The sequence below is a fragment of the Periplaneta americana genome, chromosome 1 (genome assembly GCF_040183065.1).
Source record: "Periplaneta americana isolate PAMFEO1 chromosome 1, P.americana_PAMFEO1_priV1, whole genome shotgun sequence".
In the NCBI taxonomy this organism is placed as follows: domain Eukaryota; kingdom Metazoa; phylum Arthropoda; class Insecta; order Blattodea; family Blattidae; genus Periplaneta; species Periplaneta americana.
In genome coordinates, this window is record NC_091117.1 from 182,073,122 (window position 1) to 182,096,235 (window position 23,114).

At 34.0% G+C, this 23,114-nt stretch overlaps 1 long non-coding RNA gene across 1 annotated transcript in view; it reads left to right on the forward strand.

The window, feature by feature from the left end:
- The first annotated feature begins 9,621 nt into the window (after positions 1-9,621).
- The window catches only part of LOC138704986 (uncharacterized), a 219,100-nt gene continuing 205,607 nt past the window's right edge, over positions 9,622-23,114 (forward strand). The window contains exon 1 of the long non-coding RNA XR_011333523.1: positions 9,622-10,094. This is a non-coding gene — a long non-coding RNA (uncharacterized lncRNA). The remainder of the gene's footprint in view (positions 10,095-23,114) is intronic.

The following is a 23,114-nucleotide window of genomic DNA, read 5'->3' on the forward strand; positions in this document are numbered from 1 at the left end:
CTCCTTTCTCTCTCTTTTCACAGTGTGACAAGATACATCACACAGGCTTTAGTCCCCCACCCCCGAACCTCTTCGCCTCAAAATACAGGCTCTGATGCATAACATACTGCAGCAAAGATTGAAGAAAATTGTATATTACATGCAGTCGACTACAGAAATATATATTTTTTTCGTTAGCCATAGAGATAGTAAAAGTGAGTATAGACAATATCCATAGCAAAAATACAGAAATATTGGCATTACCAAGCGATTCACAAATTATCTGAAACAAAAGTCCCAGACATGTTTCTTTAACAATTCTGAATAAAATTTTGATACAGTTTCGTAGTATTTGGGATAGAGAGAATATATTTCGTGGTCATTGACACTTTTCGCAAAATGATCCAAATTTCGCGTTATTTCGCGAGTTAGTTTTGCTTAAACATGGTATTTAGCGTATCTACTAAGCCAAATGTAGGAAAGAAATTGTGAAAAATTTGGGACGTATTTATACTACCGAAAAATACGGTCCCTAGTTGTTCGTGTCCAACGTTGACATTATGCAGGAACTTATTACCAGGCTTCGAGACTTGGGACCCGATACAATAAGTTTACTGTGCTTGTACTATAGGTTGCTGACTCGCTGCAGGCAGTGAAAGGTAGAGATGTGTTGAGGTAACAACGTTGCTATTTAGAATAGAGTACGGTAGTATGGGGAAACGCACACATATGGACATTCTGAAAGTAAATATATATTACACAATGACAATGTCAAAATAATGTGAAAAGCATTTATTCTCTTGTCTTTTATAAGCATTTTTGTGTTTAATTATACACAGTGTTAATGGTGGAAATAAACATGTAGCAATTTTAATTTCTTCATTTATCCTGTTGGTCGTCTTTAGAAAGTGCAGGTACAGTACCGAATTGCAATGTACTACAAAATACATTTTCAGTGTCTCAAACGTAAATCATTTTCAGTTGTCTACCAAACACAGTTTGTACTGTGAAAACATGCGCTCTACGTCGCATGATTTTATAGGAACAAAACGAAAAAAACCTAACATCATTGCAGTCTCTAAGAGACAGTCCTTTATTCTCGGGTGACTCTATGTCCACTAATTTGCTGTTTATATTACACAGTGCTCCATATCCGTTATTTTTTACATAAAATTGATTTCCATTTCTGTTTTACACGTTCAGTAGCCGGTGTACTTGGTGTCTCATTAATTCTCTGCGTCATTTTCTCAACTAATTTGAGGGCTTCCGGCATCTCTTGCTCTGATTTTTCTAACCGTGTAATAGTTTCAGCACAGTTTGAAAATAGGTTTGTATGAAAACCAAGTTATTGATCAGAAGCTTCAAATCCAGAGCGTTTTCCTTTGCGTATTTGTTGTCATTCATTCTACAGTGCCCCCACTATACTACGCTTTACCACTATACTCAGTACGCCGTTATGCGGATTTCCCACAGAACTGCTCTATCGGGTCCGAAGTCTCGAAGCCTTCTTATTACTAAATTTAGTCTGAATTTTTGTCTGTAACAATAAAGCATTTTGTAGGTATATAAAGGAAATTGAGCTTTAGGAATGTGACCATGAATAATATGACAAACCTTTAATAAAAAGAGAGTTTTTTTTGTTTTGTTTATTTTTATTTATTTATTTATTTTTTTTTTTTTCCAGTTCCTGGAAAGGGCAGTGAGAAAGTAGGCCTATGTGTAATTTAATAGTATCCATTTCTTTTTATAAATGAGGCATTATAACATTCTTTCACACACTTTGGATTTACTCTGCATTAAATATTTTGCAAGTCATCTAGTAACTTTTTCTTCCAGTGGTACATAGGTCCTTCTATCATTTGACAGTCTGCGCACATTACATTACAGATATCGCGTATTCCAATGGCTTGAATATCGGTTACTGTATTACCTTCACTGTAATGGACCATTAAGGATGTTTTCTTCCCCACCATATATTACCTTATCTGTGTTACATGAAAACATAGACGTCTATTTGGTATATACTCGTAGGCCTGCATGCCTTGTGTTCATAACAGCATAGCCGATATCTGCTTATTGGTCCAAAGGGAGCATTTCCTTTCCAGAGTGAGCAGTTGTTTTTAAGCACACAAAAAAGAAAACAGCACCTTCTAGATTCTAATCTCTTGATTATTATAGTTGGAGCGTTTTATGAATTGGAATGCACACATTGCATTAGACGTTTTATTACTGTATTTGGATTTTGAAGAGGATGTACAAGAATTGTTTTACCGTGGCATCACTTTGATGCATTTATTAGACTGTTAAATTCTTGAGGCGTACAGGGAGTGATACACTCTATTTTTCCCCTTTTTCTTACTTTTTAACATCATATGTAAGAGTTTTCGCATGATTATTACTGTAATGAATAAAGTCTGGTGTAACTCATTATATGAATATTTGTTTCCTTACTTGAATTGGCTGTAAATGATTTGATTTTTCTTAATAATTCCTGAAAGAAACTGGACTATAATCAGGATGCCATTGTCGTTAATTAGAATATGATAATGAACTTGTATAATTATTTAGAGTGATTTATCAAAGATGTTGGAAAAAATAAACTGATAGGACCTCAAAAGTGTTTATTGACTGTTACTATGAAGCTATAATGATCTTTTTTGCAGTAAGAACAAAATTAATACATTTACAATAACTTCTATGAGGAATTGGAACATACTTTTGATCAGTTATTAGATATAACATGAACATTTTTGGGGGGCTTTCAATTCTAAAGTAGAACGCGAGGATATTTTTAAACCGACTATTGGAAAAGAGAGTCTACAGGTAACTAGTAATGATAATGGAATTAAGTTAGTCAGCTTTGGCACATGAAAAAATTTAATTGTCAAAAGTACAACTGCATTAGCTTTCACGTTTCCATTTCGTTTGGAAGCTCTACACTGTCTGAACAAGGCATAACACTGTCTTTGCTGGTGATACAAGAGACGTCACTGTTGGTCCTATGTGTACCCCATCTCTCTGGAAACGTGTTCAATTACTGGTGGTACACTGTTCTATACATCTCCCGAGGTTGGAGTCGTTCGGGGCATTCTTTCTGAGTGTTGCACTTTTCACAAACAGTAGCGTAATTCACATGTTAACCTTCTTTATTTTCATTCTCTTTAACCATGGTTTTCGTCTTATTTGCGTTCATCTTCATTTCATACTGTTCGCAGCTGTCATTTAGCTCCAATTGCATATCCCTTGCTATCATCTCTTCTGCTAACAATGCCATATCATCGGCAACTTTTATGCATTGTATTATTCTTTCTCCTACTATTAACCCTCCCATGCTATGAGAGCAATTTTTAATTAAGTCCTCCAAATAGATGTTGAACAGAGTAGATGATAAATGGTATCCTTGTCGTACCCCTCTCCCTATTCAACTCCCCTATAACATTTCTTATATCTTTACTTTTAACACGTTTCATATAACGATTATTTAATAGCATCCTTTCTTTTCAATATATATAAAGTCTCGTCAGGATTCCTATAAGTTTATTATAATCTACTATGTCAAAAGCCTTTCGAGATCCACAAATACTACATACGCTTCTTTATTTTTGTGTAGATTTATTAGTACTATGTATGAATTCTGACTCTCCTTTAATTTGTATTACAACGTATGAATTCTGATGTTCATTTCATTTTTTACGAGAATGCGACTTTTGCGAGGCAAAATTGATGAGAAAATTTAACAGTTTTAGTGGAACTCGAAATTCAAGAAGTCTCCTCTAAATGTTACATACACCAAAATACAGGTGTGGTGTCTTCTGTCGACTGTTGCATAACTTACCTGTAAGTGAAAATGCGATGACCGTTATCTAATATGTAACTAGCGTTATCTTCATAACCGGATAATGCCAAGGAAGATTTGACGTTATAGACAACTCTACGTAATAAAGAGGGAATGCTCTAAAATGCAGGAGTTTATTATTTATTTGCAAGAAGATATATAATTTTATATTAATCATTTATGCTTTATTTACAACCTAAATCTTATCCTCAATAACCAAACATGAAGTAGGAGCGTACAATAAAAATATTGAACAATCAAAGCATATCTCCAGTAATAAAAAATAATAATAAAATAGAAAACAATAAAATAAAGACGTTTTCACACAATCATCGCAATTGTTTGAATCTCATGTCTCTTTTTTTATACACATGGGAAAGATGGCGCTGAATAAGTGTAGAAGTGGTGCGTGTTTTAAAAACTGAATATTTTGAGGGAGTTGCGCACCAGCAAAAACATTGCGAGATCTTTAACTTGTTTGACTGTTACGGAAAAAAACAATTTTATTCTGATGGCGACGTCATACCAGTTTGCTTCATATTGTCTTCTTGACACCGCTATAAAATACCATTTTAATTAAATTACAGTCCTTTATGTCTTAATCAATGGTGAAGAATGATATAAAGACTTCTTTATTAAATATTAATTATAACTTTTCCTACAATCATACAGTTCTTTTAGCTTGTAAATCGATATGCATTAACACAATTTACATTGAAAGTTGTATTTGCGTTTCAAGCTTGGTTTTATCTTTATTTCTTGTTCTAATAATTAGAGTAGATTACGTTTAATCGCCTTATGGGCTCCGTTGCATAATATAATTATACTAAAACGAAGTGTACGTTCGTTTTTTTAAATTACTTGTTTAAATCGTGTCATTTGCAGAATTAACTCATAAATGATTCACCGTCGTATCATGTCAACTTCAAACATAGTGTTATTATAAAATGTCTGACAGCTTTGTTAAAGCACCTTGGGCTATACGATTACAAATGCAATACATTCATTTATTATATGTAGCTTTCACGGTTTTGAACGTGGACCAAGTGTTTTATTTTCTTACAGTGTGTTAGCAGACATAGAAAAATTCAACGTGCATAGAAAAATTCAACGTGTCCAAACTGTTGTACAGTGAGGGACATAATTGTTGAGCGGCTAGAGTTTTTTCTAAATCAAAGAATGCCACATTGCGCATGCTCTGGGTCAAAAGACTGGTTCATATCATGAAGAATTATTCGTTTCTCTTTTCTGTTTAAATGTTACATATCTATGCTGAGGAGAAATTAAAACATTGGGGGGGGGGGGGTTACTATTTAGAATACGTAGGTATACAAATGTACGGAAGTAAATGCTGTAGTTTTTTAGAAAAAATAAACCTGAAATATACAGGAGAGCCAGGAACTTTCTACCGATACCATATTACGACAACATACTGTATAAGATTTGAAAGCACGCGAAGTGTTCGAGTGGTTAAAGCGTATGTGTCTAAAGTACGGGATCGACGGTTCGAATCCTGATATAATCAGTTATGTTTCATATTTTTAAACATATAAAAATATAGGCCTACACCCTTTTCATGTGGCTTCATATTAATTGGAGTTTCTGAATGTTATGGTATATTAATATTATTTACAGCATTTATCTTTCCACTATAGGCCTACTTCTCATTAATTCTATATTCTATTCTTGATATGAGCTGAATGGTACACCGGTGCCACAAGTGAACACTTGTAAATACCTAGGTATATATCTGCAGTGCTCGGTAAAAGTGACACAAGTCAGTTTCCACAAACCTTTTTTGACAATTTATTGACAACTTACGGAACATCTGCTCGCTTGGAAAAAAATACGTAAGTATTTCTCCCATTACAATAATTCATACAGAAAAAAATCAAATCGACATAAACCAGTGTAAGTTGTCAATAAATTATCAAAAAAGGTTTGTGGAAACTGACTTATGTCACTTTTCCCAAGCACTGCAGATATTTAAGTAACAAACTGGGTTGGGAGGAACAAGTCACTAATACCACAAGGAAAGCCTGGAAAGCACTACATTTCTCTATGCGTATTCTTAAGAAATCTAACCGAAGGTCAAAAGAATTAGCGTACAAAACCTTTTTCGCCCAATTATGGAATATGGTGCAGTAGGTTGGGATCCGTGCAGACAAAACCAAATCGATTCAGTAGAAAATAACCAACGCAGGGCTGCAAAATGAGAAAGGGACATGGTGAAGAGATAGTAAAAGACTTTGGGTGGGAATTTCTCAAATAAAGGCGACGAAAAATCAGACTGACCGCATTGTTTAAGGCACAAATGGGACACAAAGCATGTACCGACATCAATGCTAGATTAGTGATACCATCATACTTAGGCAGAGCTGATCGTATTAGGAAGTTTAAATGCAGGAAACAAAGAACGGGCCTGGCAAAATTTTTCTTTATTAACCGCATAATAGTAGAATGGAACAGCTTACCTGCGGCAATCTTTCAGGATGGTCCTCTCAAAATCAATACATTTAAGGAAAGGTTGAGAAGATTAGACTGAAAATGCAGTTGTAGGTGCAGTGTAATTATCTAAGTTGTCATGTAATTAATTAAGTTGATATGTAATTAATTAAGACGATATGTAATTAAGTTAATATGTAAATAATTAAGATGATATGTAATTACTTAAGTTGGTAGGGCTAATAGTTGGGTTTAATAGAAGTACTTAGTTTACTTTTGCTTATTGTAGGCGTTGTTATAGCATAGTTTTTATATATAGTCCTATGTTTATTGGATCTATTTATTTATAGTTAGAATTAAATTTACGTTTATTTTATTTTTATTGCTGTAATTATTGTAAATTTTATTAATATAATTATTGCAATGTTATTATTGTATACTAGCCGTACCCGTGCACTCCGCCGCACCCGTTTGAAATAAATATAAAGTAATTACATAATTAAAATAGGACATTTGATCCAGGGAACATTCGTGTTTGATAGAAGGATAAATCGTTTAATATGTTACTTAATTTAAATTGTATTTAAAATATTAAAATACGATCATTTTGATCCAGAGACCACTCATTTGGTGCAATGACAATTCCTTTAACATGTTTCTTAATTGTTATTAGCAATTATTTTTGGAAAAGCGAAAATTAAGAGAAAAATTTTGGCTACAGATTTATTATTATGTTTATATTATATTATATTATATTATATTATGAAAAAGTGTGTTGATAACGGATGTACTCGAATTAGAAAGTTTTTAATTTGTTGTGGGAGCTCTTGAATCTCAGGAGGAACAACTTTTACAACAGCGCAACATAATCTGCTTGGCTCATTACCCAATTTTTTTTGCATTGCATTTATTGCATATGTATTTTATGTATTTTAACACGATTAAATTGAGCATAGTTAAAATTTGAATTATAAAATAATGGATTGCTAAGCTAACGTACTATTACTGCATACTAAATCAATACACTCTCGTTGTTCGTTAATTCTCTGAGATAAAAATTAATATGTTCATAAACATTATTTTAAGAAATACAGGAAATGAATATACAGAATAACCTATCAAGTTTTCTGTGCATAAGAAGCTATTTTAATCTTACCTGTCCTCAATTCACTTTACAAGTTACTGTAATTACATTATAGCACTATGTCCATCCAGAGAAACTACACTTTCCAATGGTGAAATAATAATTAATTATACAAATCGGTTAATTTAGCTTCTGATATTACTTCATACAAACACAGAAACATTGTCTGTAGGCTATGTTTCATAGCTGTCGATTGTTGTGTCCAAGGCCCCTTATAGACGAAGTCATTTGTTTTTTATTTCAATACACCGCCTTAGATGGCAGTTATTTTAATTTTAAAACTCATTTATCTCATTAAATATCAGCCCTATCAAAATTTGTCAAGGAATAAAACTTATCGCACATTATTTTTAAAGTAACTTTTGTTATGTAACATTTTTCACAAAAATCAATAATAAGCGAGATATTTCAATTTATTTAATTCAGGCCCCCTTATAACCCTCCTTTTAAATAATGTATTTTGAATGCCATATAGCCTAAAATCTAACTTACAACAAACTTAATTTATATTCCAATTTTCATCGAAATCCGTTCAGCCATTATCGCGTGAAAAGGTAACAAACATACAGACAGACAGACAGACAGACATACGAACAAAAATTTCCAAAAAGCTATTTTCGGTTTCAGGGTGGTTAATTATATATGTTAGAACCAATTATTTTTGGAAAATCGAAAATTACCAGAAAAATTTCGGCTACAGATTTATTATTAGTATAGATTACCGTATATATCACTGCCGCCGGGTGTATACCCAATTGTAGTGTTAATAAATACATACATACATACATACATACATACATACATACATACATACATACATACATACATACATACATCAATTAACTCATTTCAAAGACGTTTTAATAATCTTCCACATTATACAGTAAGCATGTGTAATTCGGTAATTTGAATTAATGCAGGTAATAGCGGCAGTATGCGTCATACTTTTATTTACTTGTTTTGTTGTAAAACATTGTCACAATTACAACTTTTGAAATGTACTTTCCATAGGAAAGGTTACAAATTATCAATATCCAAAAGTTCAATATTGGCCGTATTTCTGGTCAGTTGTAACCATTTTTGAATTGATTGCGTTAACACTTGCACTTGCCGTATAGGTTATTGCTTTTCATGTCACAAGTTGATGATATGACAATTCTCATCTCAGATGTAATCTGGACTGTTCACTGTGTCAGATTGATCTGAGTGTGACGTGTGCTTGGTTATTGATTGGACGTTTTTCTTGCTACTGAGTTTTCACACATTCAGATGTAGGCACTCAAGTAATTTAAACAGTTTGAGAATGTTACTGCAATTCAATAGAAGACATACGTGAGCAGTTAATCAGTTGAAGTACCGCATCATTCTAAAATGCCGGTGAACTGTGTGAAGTGACTAAAATGCCTTCTGCAAACAAAATCAAATGCTTAAGCAGAAGTACGAAATCTCCAATGCTGTGAACAGTAAATTGCAAGATAAACTGCCGAATAGAACTTTAAGTATTTAGAAAATCGATTGAAAAGTATGATCCCAAAACGCGTTAAGTCCATTTTATGAAAGAACTAGTCTAGTTTTTTTAACCACCGGACTGCGGACTGGGCGAGTTTTCAAGTAGCATCCACCATAATACAAACTTTTAGACAAGGATTGGCGTTGTTTTGGAAGAAAACGTGCTTAAAATATGACAGAGGTCTCAAACATAATCATATAATATATGTATAAATCATAAAAATGGTCAAATGAGCGAGTTTTAGGATCACACTCCACAGTTATCTCGCTTTAAATATCTGAAGCTGTTGTCGCATACAGTGGTGGAAATCAGTATAAAGGCACTTGAGTTTTGCAGTATAACACGTACGTATTTATTCATATATCGAATTTATGATAACTATGATGTAGTTTACTTTGGGATATCACATTGCACTAATGTTCCCATATCTCATGTGAAAACATTGGATAGAATCAAACATAACGCTGTTGTGGGGGTGGAAATTGGTATAAATGTACTTGTTCTGCCACCTCAGACGGGCAGTAATGTAAGACTTGGTGCAGTTGTATTGGAGAGACGTGACCGTAGCATCTTTCGGCGGTACTCGCTACAAAGCCTCTATCAGATGAAGAAAAAGCAAGCATTAATGCTTACAAAGAGTTGAAACTCTCCAATCGGCAAATCGCCAAGAAATTAGGACGTTCAAGTTGTGTTATTGATAATTTTATGCTCGACCATGCCGAAATGTACTAATTAGACACCTGGTAGCAGTCCTTTAATGCATGTCATTAAAGTACACCTACTCATTAAAGTACAGGTCTTCAGCCAATGATAACTCAGCTTACATGTGTTCAGCCAATGAGAAGTCAGCTTTGTACCGTTATAAAACCGCAAGTATCGATTATTCTCGGATTTGCAATCGAAAGAGAATTAGCGAAAAGTCACGGAGGCTGAAATCCAATACTGTCGCAGAAGGTTATGTTCTGTTACTATAATAATTAGCGTTAATTGTAAATAATATTCAAATAAATTCAATTTGTCATCTCGTTTTTCAATGTCGAATTCAATAATCAAGGTTATAATATTATAATATTATCAAGTTTAACGGGATTATACATCAAGGTCAATGACATTATTGTTCCTCGGAAAAAATCAATACTTTCGCGTCTGCGCACATCTCACAATTCACGACCTAGAACAGGGTCACTTCCGATCTTGTCTGAATACCGGTAATTTCAAGTTAGAAATATGGTCGAGCATAAAAAGTCGTATAAAAATTATGAAACTCGCTTTTCATAAACATCCATACTCGCTTTCTTAATTACTATCATAGGCTCGTTGCATAATGTACTATTATGAAAGTGGGCACACAGTATGGACAAAATGGGAGGTATGGTCGGACAAGGAAGCTCTCCGAGCGCACTAAACGACTTATCCTGCGCACAGCAAAGGTAAAAAACATGTTTGCTTCTGAAATAGTTACTGATTTGAAGGTACCGGTCACTGCCAGACGTATAAGACAAATTCTGGGAGGAGACAATAACCTTAGTCTTTAAGAAACGACTAAGTAAACCACCTCTAAAAGATGACCATAAGAAGGCCAGAATGTCTTTTGCTGAAGAACACATGTCTTGGACCTCAGAGTGGGGTCAAGTGATATTTAGCGACGAGAAGAAATTTAATTTGGATGGACCAGATGGATTTCAGTATTACTGGCACGACCTCCGTACAGAGGACCAAGTTCGAATGAGTAGAAATTTTGGTGGCGGAAGTGTGATGATCTTGGTAGCATCCTGTGCTCAAGGTACCTCAAATTTGGCGTGGGTGCACACCAGGATGAATTCTGACACCTACACAGAGATGCTGGAATCGGAGTTGTTCGGATGTATGAAGAATTTGGTGACAACCTGATTTTTCAGCAAGATAATGCTGCAATACATGTCTCTGCCAAATCGAAGAAGTGGTTTCTCGAGAAAGGAATCACACTTCTGAAATGGCCATGAAGAAGTCCAGATTTAAACCCCATAGAAAACCTGTGGCATGTGTATCACAACTAAAGAATGCGATTCGGGCAGAGTTGGCTTCAATTTTTATGGACGAATTAAACAGACTTGTTAAATCAATAACAAAAAGAATTTTTCAAGTTATTAAGAACAATGGTGTTTCAACCAAGTACTAGTACTCTATTGTAATGTATTTTGTTATTGTTTCCTTATTTTATTATCTACAATAGAAAGATGCCTTTATATTAATTTTCACCCCTAAGACAGTGGGTTTTCACTCTTCATGTATTATGTGTAAATCAAAATGATACATTTAGTTTGGTATGGTTTCTTTATATGTTGTTATTAAATATCTATCAAGGATAAGGCAGAAGTGTACAACAAATCAACAAAATAAACATAATTGCCACAAAATTCATACTGCCTTTATATTAATTTCCACCACTGTATGAGTTCAGGAGAGCGGCTGGAATATTTGATTGTCTAAAGCAGCGTCCTTCATTACGAAACGGAATGACGTCAGGGCAAGCATTTACTTAGCGGTGGGGATGCAATTGCAGTTATGAAAATAAGTAAATTTCATCACTAATGTAATTCATCTGACTACAATCTACAAAGTTTCCCCAGTTCATGTACAGTACTACCCAGATCAAACCTGCAGAACTGTAGCTCCTCAGAGCGACTGCCTTCGTATCCCTTCTGCCCCATCCACCTTTTCCCCTATTGTGGTCATAGCGTTCCAGTTACGCTCCGCTGCATCAACATTCATTCTCTCGGCGGCAGGTACACAATACGCTATCAAGAATTACAAATGAACAGATAATAAAATTCTTAGGACCATGCCTTTGGAAAGTAAGAGAAAAACGAAAGAGAGAAATAATTAAGTTAAAAGACATGAAAAATAAATTTTAGAATGTAATGTGTGCATATTATGTAAGAAGGTCTACCTATGTATATATCGCCCTATTACTAGTAAAACCGATTAAGTCCACTTTTTGTGTAAAATAAGTCAAGTACAGTCCCCGACTTGTCTTTCGGTGCTCTGTATTCTACTAAAATGGAATAAGTCCGAAATGTTGTAGGCAACAAACCAATTACTTCATTTGAGAAATTGATTATGATTTTTCGTCCATCAATAAAGTTTTAATTCCTGCTTTACAAAACTTGCATTACTGGACTTAAATAGTTTTACTAGTAATAGGACGATATAGGCCTATAAGTGAGTGAGAGTTATGTGACTGGAAGTCAGTGCTGTCATTCAACATTGTAACGCATTGCAGCCAAATAAATAAATAAATAAATAAATGAATGAATGAATGAATGAATGAATGAATGAATGAATGAATGAATGAATAAATAAATAAATAAATAAATAAATAAATAAATAAATAAATAAATAAATAAATAAATAAATAAATAAATAAATAAATAAATAAATAAATAAATAAATAAAAACACAATACGCGTACTGCAGATTGAAGAGAACTGGAATATAGCAAAATCTAAATCCTTGAAGAAATACTACCTCCGAAGGAAATGGGAATATGAATATTTTGTTGTTGAAGAAGAAGAAAGAATTGCATGTTTACTGTGTCCCATACAATTTATTTCTACACGTAATTTCAATATTAAACCACATTTCAACAGAGCCCATATTAAGAATTATGGAATAGACGAATTTTCGGGAAGTTCATTATTACGAACTGTATACTGATTATTTATTTATATACTGTTAAATGAAGGACGTCACTCGTTGTGTTCATTTTGAATTGAAATTAATAGTGACTTTCAAGGTTCATCACTTAAATGCTACAAATTTATGTTTCCATAGGTGATGATAGGAGGAACGTTTTCGAAAATCTAAAGCAGGCTAGGTGCAAAGAAATCTCAAAGAAACTACCGACAGAAAATCTAGCATAATTCTAAACCTTGAAACGATATAACGCAGTATAAATGCAATGACTTTATTACAATCCTTTTTGAAAATTACAGTGTCGCCACTGATGGACCTTTCACGCGCAAAGAATGTAAACAACTCTACGCAGAAGTCGATCATCCCTAATAGAAATGGAGTGAGGCTGACGTCATATTTCCCCTACTTACGGGTTCTGCAGGCCTGGCCCAGATCATAGTATATAATGTTTGACAATTAGTACGCAAGTAAGGCAAAAATCCCGTAAACAGCATTACCCGGAGATCAGTAAATATTTTCACTAATGGTTAATTAATTAATTTGAGTCTGTTTCATTTTAATTACTACGTTAAAACATTTAATGAAAGTCGGAGTACAATTCATTGTAACAGAGTCCAATAGTATCAGTAGAGGAATGGGCTTTCAGTGGTTATGTTTGGAACTTTTTATTACATATTTTGCAGTGAAGCACACGTGTGTAAATATATTAACTAAAGTTAAGTTATATTATATTTGATAACATAAAAAATTAAAGGGAAAAATATAACTGTAAAATGGAGTATTCAAATTTTTTCAGCTTTCATTTCATCCCTAACCTATCAATCAATTGGTTCCATACACGTAAATATCAAATTCAAATTCAAATTTATTCATAATTAAAATATCAGTTTTAGACATTCACGTTATTTTAAGTTTAATTTGATCAGTATGAGAAAGAATTGTCACAAAAAAGGAGCTGCCACAACTTGTCCAAGGGTTTGTGGTTAGAGAAGTCTGTCACTGATAGCTCCTTTGCTAATTTCTGACTAGAGAATTCCCTGATATGCATCGAGTGTCATGGCATCAGTTTCAGGCAAGTTTCATACAAAAACGTTCGTCCATCACTGTTTATAGTGAACGATATCAGAGTCGTGTTATATGGAGCTAGTGGCAGAGTAGATCAAAATTCCTAATTTCTTCGATACTAAATCTACTTTATTAAACTTTTATGGGGTTTATATGTTAAACGTTGACATTCCTTGTAGGGGTAAAACCAGATTCCCTAGATTACTAGTATTTATTATTTCTACTCGTATTTTTTATTTGTATGACATGACGGGGTAAATGTATAGTCTATTTACTTGCTATTAATATTCTGCATTATTTAATTCATTTTGTCTTAATTAGAAATGAATAGAATATGATCGCACAATTATTTTGGAGAAAACGTCTAAATAACAATACTTTAGGGCGAAAAGAACTGGCCAACATACCCTATTATCTCCTGGCTTAGTTGCCTTATAAGTGATGCCTTGTTATATAAGGCTTCGAGACTTCGGACCCAATAAAGCAGTTCAGTGGGAAATGCGCATAACGGCGTACTGAGTATAGTGGTGAACCGTACAGTGGGTGGGGGCACTGTAGAATGAATGACAACAAATACGCAAAGGAAAACGCTCTGGATTTGAAGGTTCTGATGAATAATTTGGTTTTCATACAAACCTATTTTCAAACTGTGTCTGAAACTATTACACTGTTAGAAAAGTCGGAGCAAGAGATGCCGTAAGCCCTGAAATTAGTTGAGAAAATGACACAGAGAATTATGAAACACCAAGTACACTGGTTACTGAACGTGTAAAACAGAAGTGGAAATCAATTTTCTGTAAAAAAATAACGGATACGGAACATTGTGTAATATAAACAGCAAATTAGTGGACATAGAGTCACCCGAGAATAAAGGATTGTCTCTTAGAGATTGCAATGATGTTAGGTTTCTTCGTTTTGCTCCTATCACGTCATGAGACGTAGAGCGCAGCTTTTCACAGTACAAAATGTGTTTGGCAGATAGTGAAAAATATTTACGTTTGAAACACTGAAAATGTATCTTGTAGTACATTGCAATTCGGTACTGTAACTGCACTTCCTAAAGACGACCAATAGGATAAATGAAGAAATTAAAATTGCTACATGTTTATTTCCACCATTAACACTGTGTATAATTAAACAAAAATGCTTATAAAACAGGAGAATAAATACTTTTCACATTCTTTTGACATTGTCATTGTGTAATGTATATTTACTTTCAGAATGTCCATATGTGTGCGTTTCCCCATACTACCGTACTCTATTCTTAATAGCAACGTTGTTACCTCAACACATCTCTACCTTTCACTATCTGCAGCGAGTCAACAACCATAGTACATGCAACAGTAAAGTTATTGTATCGGGTCCCAAGTCTCGAAGCCTGGTTATCATTTATGAGGTTCAGATCTGTCTTCGGACAGTTGACTAAATACAAACAATACTTGCCTACCATTACCGCGCAGGCAGATCGTTCTTCTATCAACCAACGCATAGAATTAATGGATCGTACATCACTTGCTGTGAAAATCTAGATGTTGATATTAATTGTTATATGTATTCACTACACAAACAAGATGAGAAATACCCTTCTCGTTTATTTCGATCTTGCTGAGAGTGGCACCCTGTGGTCTATCTCGCTTCACGTCATTTCCAATTTATCTGCATTGTTTCTGAATCTCTCTTTCCTCGAGCCTGGTAGTCTAAGGACAAGCGTTGCCATTCAGATGTCCTCCATTCTTTGAATATGCTCTGAATTACGGTATCATCTGTTCTTTGTACAATAATGTTTGAGTGAGTGGATCAAGCACTGGATTAATCGCATCTTCGTCCAATCCTCTTCTCCCATTATATTTGTATTCTCTGAAACATACTTTGTTTCTCCTCTATTTTTCTGAAAATTTTTTAAGATAAATAAATTAATGGCAGTATAAATCAAAATGGGGAATAGCAACTACAGTTACCTGAGACTCTTGTTCATGCTATAGGTCAGAGGTCTCCAAAAAGCGTATCGTCATTCGTGCTCTCGATGCTGCCCGCCGAACACAGGGTGCTGTAAGGCTAGAGAAGGGGAAGAGACTCGTACATCATCAGATGGAAGCGATCAGTGGGGGATCGCGGCAACGGTCTGCTTATGTTTACAAATAACAACATCAAAAGAATAAGAAATATCATACGTTTGTATATTATTTTGACATACTATGAAGCTGGCGCCCCATCTGTTGCTATTGACACAAGTCATTGCAAATTCAACCTCTTCTGTTCTATGTGGTTTCGACTTCAGATTCAATTACATTTACAATCTTGAAATCCCTTCTCTGAACTGTAATTGGAAACAATTTAATTTTCTTAAACTTTGACTTTGTTTTGGACACAGTATTTTAGTAACGTCCTTTATGCACGAATTTACAAATGATGCTTATGTAAAGGGCTTCATTGATTTTCCAATATTCCAACTAAACTATAGCTAGCAAAAAGCTTTTTTGTTTAAGACTGAGGACACGTGTGTGATTTGTGTTTGTATTTTCTTGTTTCATATTTATCAAAATATTAATAGGGCTACGCATTTCACCTGAAATTAAACGAAAAACTGTATGTTTGTCATGCGGAACTGAGTGTAAACGTATTGTAATATACTGATTATTATGTATAACCACAGTCATACAGATAGCCCCAAAATAAATTATTTTCACATGTCCAACATGCCTGTAATTGTATGATATTCTTTGTGAAGAGTCGAGTATTGTCGTCGCATGTTGAATTTTAACACACCATTAAGAATTTTCGACCAAATTAAGAATTTCACATTCTCCCCACTAACTCAAAAAAAATTCTCTTCCTATTCATCCTTGAATGTACTACGTCCATGATTAGAAGACACTGTGAAAAGGTGGAACACGCCGACCAACACAGTGATAATGGCAGTCCGCCACTGCTCTTCGTTTGCGCATAAACATTGAGTACAATACAGGTGGGGATGGGTGAGGCGGAGCGCGCTCATTACGTACTGGCTTCGGTTCCGTTCAGGGGCATACTCGCGAGTACGCTTTTGGAGACGTCTTCTCTTGTTCATGTTATAGGTTTTCGGATTTATTGAATCGTCTATCGTTAGCTTAATTCCAAAACTCGTAACTAGGTCAGATGCCGGTTTTCACTTGAAAGTACAGGGACATCATTTTATTTTACTTCAATTTTTATTGTACCTGAGTTTTTTAATGTACTTCCCTCCCACTCCTTCTAGTAGCAAAATTCCACATACAACCAAAGCCGCAAAGTCGTCGTACGGTCAAAATAAACAGTACAGAATGAGTGAGTACAGTATGTTTCAGAAATATGGTCACATTTTTCAGTGAAGAAAGAACATTCATTCAATATTGAATCATATTTTCGCACGGTACTGTGTGTCCGTTCAGTTACGTCGCATCCCGGTTTCCCCCACCCGTTTCTGCTGGCCCCTTTGTAAAGGCTAATGGCTGAGCTATCTTAGCTCTTTTGTGAAAACATTTGCTGTTAGGAATTGGACTTCTACCTAATATTATACAGGGACATCACTTTATTTTTACCAACATTTTTAACATTAACCTGGCTATACTCGGAAACACTGTTGCCCCCTTCCATTACAGGAGTTTGATGTTACTAGTGCAATATGTAAACAAATCATTTTACTAGGTATAGGAGGAGAGAAAAGTAGTGTATCCATTTATGTTGTAGGGACATACGATATTACGATTTTCAGTTTGATCATCAATTTTACGGAATTTATCAAAAACAGTAGAGTAGTAACATTTTTTTTTTCAAAAACTCAACTTTTCAGGCGGCTATGTTCGTTATGTAATGTCTACTTTATTTAGCATATTAATTATTGATGTTAACATACAATATAGAGAGTGCATTTAAGAGGGGCTCATAAGTAAAGAGCTGTAAGTGCACTTAAGTTACTTTTGAGAAAATGGGGTTTAAATATTTAAGCTTTCGTAAAATCGGTGAAATTTTTATTTAAATTTTAATGTGTGATGCGAATAAAATATCCCTTTGCCACTAAAATTTTAGATGCTTTAGCTTACACTGGATGCACTTAACTCATGTTATTGCAAATGTCACTAGCATTCCTTTGCTTCTAGCCACCTCAATTCAAAAAAAGCTAATCTGAATTTTTAAACAAGTTGCTGAAAATGGTTGCCGTTCATTACAATGGAGGCTTCAATTCAGTACGCATATTATTAAAAACATTTTGAAGCATATTCTCTGAAATTGAATTTATCGTTTCTTGAATATAATTTTTAGTACGATATTATTAATATAGGTTCTTTATTCTATAGAAAACGCAATCATATTTATGAAACACACTATACACTGCAGTGTTTACTTCACTGCTTGAAGACTTCGAATGCAACAGCGGCCGTAAGTTTGTGTGTCTGACGGGAGCAAGGACATTAGTGAAGGGGTGAGAGTGAAGTACATTCAGAAATGCAGGTACAATAAAAATGCAAGTAAAAATAAAATGATGTCCCTGTACAACTATTTAAAATAATTTAAATAAAAGAACATCGTTAAGTAAGGAATTGTCACGTGATTTCCCCTCCTACATAACCATATGGACGGACAGTAGATAGCATATCTGAGTAAATTTATCATTGCGGATCGGGCAGAAGTGAAGATTGAATTGACAGTACGTAACGTACACTGTTATAGAGTAGGTACAGAATTATTTCAACGGGCGTAGGATTATGGCTCCCCCATGTCGCTTGATTTGAGAGCTTTGCATTATTTCTTTGGGATTTCTGTGAAACAGTTGTGTTTGCTAAACATCCTACAACAATAGAAGAATTAAATAATTACATTCAAGAAACCATGCATTCAATTTCAGAAGATATCCTTGATAATCGTCGTATATGCATTACATTCAAGATATTACTAATGGCTTAAGCAGCCACGTTGTACGCAATTCCAGGAATTCTATGAACCTCTGCTTTCTCTAATAATTCAAATTTGCTGCCTTCTTCTAAGATATCTAATATCTGACATAAAATTTATACTATAAGTGAATAAATGATTGAATTAATATTAAAAAAGACGAATGAATGAATGAATGAATGAATGAATGAATGAATGAATGAATGAATGAATGGAATGAATGACTGAATGAAAATGAATTTTACAAGTCAACGTCGCGGAGTAACAAACTGCTCAATAATATGTAGGTATACTTTTGGAATGTAAGCCGTTACACATTACAATATATTAATGCATTCATAACATTCAAGTTCTATTATGCCTACAACACAGGCAAAACATATCAACACTTTTAATTATGAATATTATAAAAAAGAGATAGGGTCTGCATCTACATGAACGATACTTAGCGAAACAACAACCGAGATCTGTAAATCCAGTCTCTATGGAGACAGAGAGAGAAAACGATGCATGGCAACAATAGCAATGCCGTTGCTGTGTTACATGCCTTTCCGATTACGACGTCAACATGTTTGGTCGGCTCAGAGTTGCGCTCCACCAAATAATGAACAACTCAACGGTGAGACGCTCATTAAGACCCGAGAGAGTGCTAATACACGGAGTGAGGACTGTGGGCGTGGTGGGCTTGGCGGCGGGAGCCTACTACGCCTACAGATCCTATTACATGGACGGCGACTCTCGGACGGATGAAATTCTCCAGACCCCTGTCAGGAACATGTTTTTAAAGAGGAGCAAGAAGTTCTGCTCCATTAGAGAATTTCATCCGTATGACCCTTCGGAGGCTGAGATACAAACCCAAGACTATGAGGAGGAGGAGGAAACAACAACTAACGGCGAGGAACAACCGACCCCAAGACCACCTGAAGGCACTAAGGAACCGTCCTCGCCCCCTCCTCAACCACCCCAGCAGTGACGTTAAGGTATGTGCTTACGCATTCAACTTATATAATACTGGACTTCTGTCTCCATCTCATAGCAGTTCTGTACTCTGTTACTAGACCTGTGGCTCCCAGCTTTTTGAGTGTCACAGACATCAAAGTTTCATATTTCATTTTGACTGACCGCCTAAAATGTTTTGCATAATTTAGGCCCAAAAAACGTGTTCTACTCATATTTTTGCTTAATGTAGTGAAATAAGCATCCTTAATAAATCTGTAGCGAAATTAAATTTAAGTTTTAGCTTTTAAATATGAACTGAAATTGTATAGGTGAATAAAATGTAATGTATTTTACGTTGCATGACGTTTCCTGAGAAAAATGAAATTAGTTTTATATTTACCATAAGGTTTTTAATGTGATGGCTGTTATCACATTACAGCAATCGGTTCTAGGGTTCCTAACCCTCCCGTATTTCCCGGGATCTCCCGTATTTGCCCCTAATTTTTAACGGTTTCCCGGCTCCTGTATTTTTCTTCTCTTCGAGCATTTTACTCCCTTATTTTTGCACAATGTACGAATAAAAATCATTATTCTAAATATCTGATTTTGCCGTGAATGATGATTATTATAGATTTATTACTTTGTCATACAGAATAATAATTGTAATATTGAAAATTAATGTTTGAGGAGAAAAATTTGTTGACCACTGAGCTACGCCGAATTCAATCCACAGCACCGGTAAGCAAATTTTTCTCCTCAAACATTAGTTTTCAATATTACAGATATTATTCTATATGACAAATTAATAAATCTATAATATTCTCATAGCTAGCAGTGCATATGTCTGTACAAAATAGTCACTCAGCTGAGTACGTTCCTAGTACTGTATAATTTATTTAAATATACAGAAAAAAGAATGTAATTACAAACAAACAAGAAAAATAGAAATAAAATAATACAATCAATATAAAAAAGGAGATGCAGTAGTACTAACAAAATTTGAGACCGAATGAGCAGCGCTCGTGTTCGGTCGCAGTTCAGATATAATATTAATAGGACTATAAGAGAATAAAAAAATAAAATAAAATAGGAAATAACATTAAAATTACAGTTACAGAAATTATATAATACAATATTAATATAAGAGAAATGCAGAAAATAAAAAAATAATAAAAATAAATAAGTAAAATAAAATAGGAACTAAAATTTAAATTACAGCGGCAATGGAATTATATAATACTAGCCGTACCCGTGCGCTCCGCTGCACCTGTTAGAAATAAATATAAAGTAATTACATAATTAAAATAGAACGTTTGATCCAGGGAACAACTTTTACAACAGCGCAAGATAATCTGCTTCGCTCATTACCCATTTTTTTTTTTTGCATTGCATTTATTGCATATATATTTTATGTATTTTAACACGATTCAATTGAGCATAGTTAAAATTTGAATTATAAAATAATGGATTGCTAAGCTAACGTACTATTACTGCATACTAAATCAATACACTCTCGTTGTTCGTTAATTCTGTATGTATGTATTTATTTACACGGCAAGTGGGCAAGCACCCGGTGGCAGTGGTATATACAATATTAACAATACACAATACACAATACACAATAAAATGATAACCAATACACAATAAAATTTACAAATACACAATACAATTTTACAACACATATACAATTTTATACACAATACAATAAGAATACACAATACAATTTAACACAATAATAATAAAACATAAAATAAAATACCTAATTTTACAATACAACCTACATAATTATGTATAGGTCTTACATAAGTTTCAATAGTCTTTCACTTTACTCTCATCTCATTCCCTGTAGTGGCACTATGACGCATTTCACTGACACTTTAGCACACATTTCACTGACACTCTGTAACACATTTCACTGACAGTATAGAACACATTTCATTGACGCTATAAATTATCACTGATCGGAACTGTTCACTGCACTGAAAAACCATACCTTCACTGACTCACCTCGCTTCACTGATACAACAGTTCAAATAAGACAAATAATTACATCCTTATGCATACGTATAAACAGAACTACATTTAAACTAAATATTTCTAGTCTAAGGCCCTCTTACACGCTTTTTTTTTAATAATTTACAATTCAAACCAAGGAAGTAAACTCGTCAGCCTAGATAAATACATGTCACCTTAAAAAAATTAAATGTTGAATGTCACCTTAATTTTAATTTTCACTTTATATACAACTTTTTAAATTATTCTTGAATCTCCTTAAGGAAGGACAGCCGTCTAAGACCGCTGCAGGTAGGTTATTCCAATCATTTATAGTTCTCAAGATTAAAATGAGTGTACATAAATATTATTTTAAGAAATACAGAAAACGAATGTACAAAATAGCCTATCAAATTTTCTGTGCATAAGAAGCTATTTTAATATTACCTGTCTTCGATTTACTCAGACGTTACTGTAATAACATTATAGCATTATGTCCATCTAGAGAAACTACACTTTCCAATGGCGAAATAATAATTAATTATACAAATCGGTTAATTTAGCTTCTGATATTACTTCATACAAACACAGAAACATTCTCTGTAGGCTATGTTTAAAAGCTTTCGATTGTTGATGTCCAAGGGCCCTGTTTCGATTGTTGTTGTCCAAGGCCCCTTATAGACGAAGTCATTTGTTCTTAATTCATTGCACCGTCTTAGATGGCGTTATTTTAATTTTAAAACTCATTTATCTCATGAAATATCAGTCCTATCAAAATTTTGTAAAGAATAAAACTTATCGGAAATCATTTTTGAAGAAACTTTTGTTATGTAACATTTTTCACAAAAATCAATAATAAGCGAGATATTTCGATTTATTTAATTCAGGCCCCCTTATAACCCCCCTTTTAAATAAAGTATTTTGAATGCCATATAGGCTAAAATCTAAGTTACAACGAACTTAATTTATATTCCAATTTTTATATAAATCGGTTCAGCCATTATCGCGTGAAAAGGTAACAACCATACAGACAGACATACAAACAAAAATTTAAAAAATGAAATTTTTGGTTTCAGGGTGGTTAATTATATATGTTAGGACCAATTATTTTTGAAAAATCGAAAATTACCAGAAAAATTTCGGCTACAGATTTATTATTAGAATAGATAATATTAACAAGAGAAGAATAATATCGCACGTGAAAAGTAGGAATATATATATATATATATATATATATATATATATTTCAAAATTATAGAATACAAATATATATATATATATATATATATATATATACACACAAATATAATGGCAGTTGACATTGGACATATACGTTAACATATATGCCTAACATGGAGTCAGGCCATAAATGAAAACATTGAAGGAGGACAATTCGATCCGGTGCTGTGGATTGAATTCGGCGTAGCTCAGTGGTCAGAGCGCTTGGTACGTAGAACCAAGGACCCGGGTTCGATCCCCGGCGCCGGAGCAAATTTTTCTCCTCAAACATTAATTGTGAATGATGATTGTTTATATGATGAATTTCGTTGTTCAAGGGATGCATTAAAATGTGCAGGCTTTTTAGAAGGTAATGGGTTTTAGTGCCACCTGTTTAAAATCAA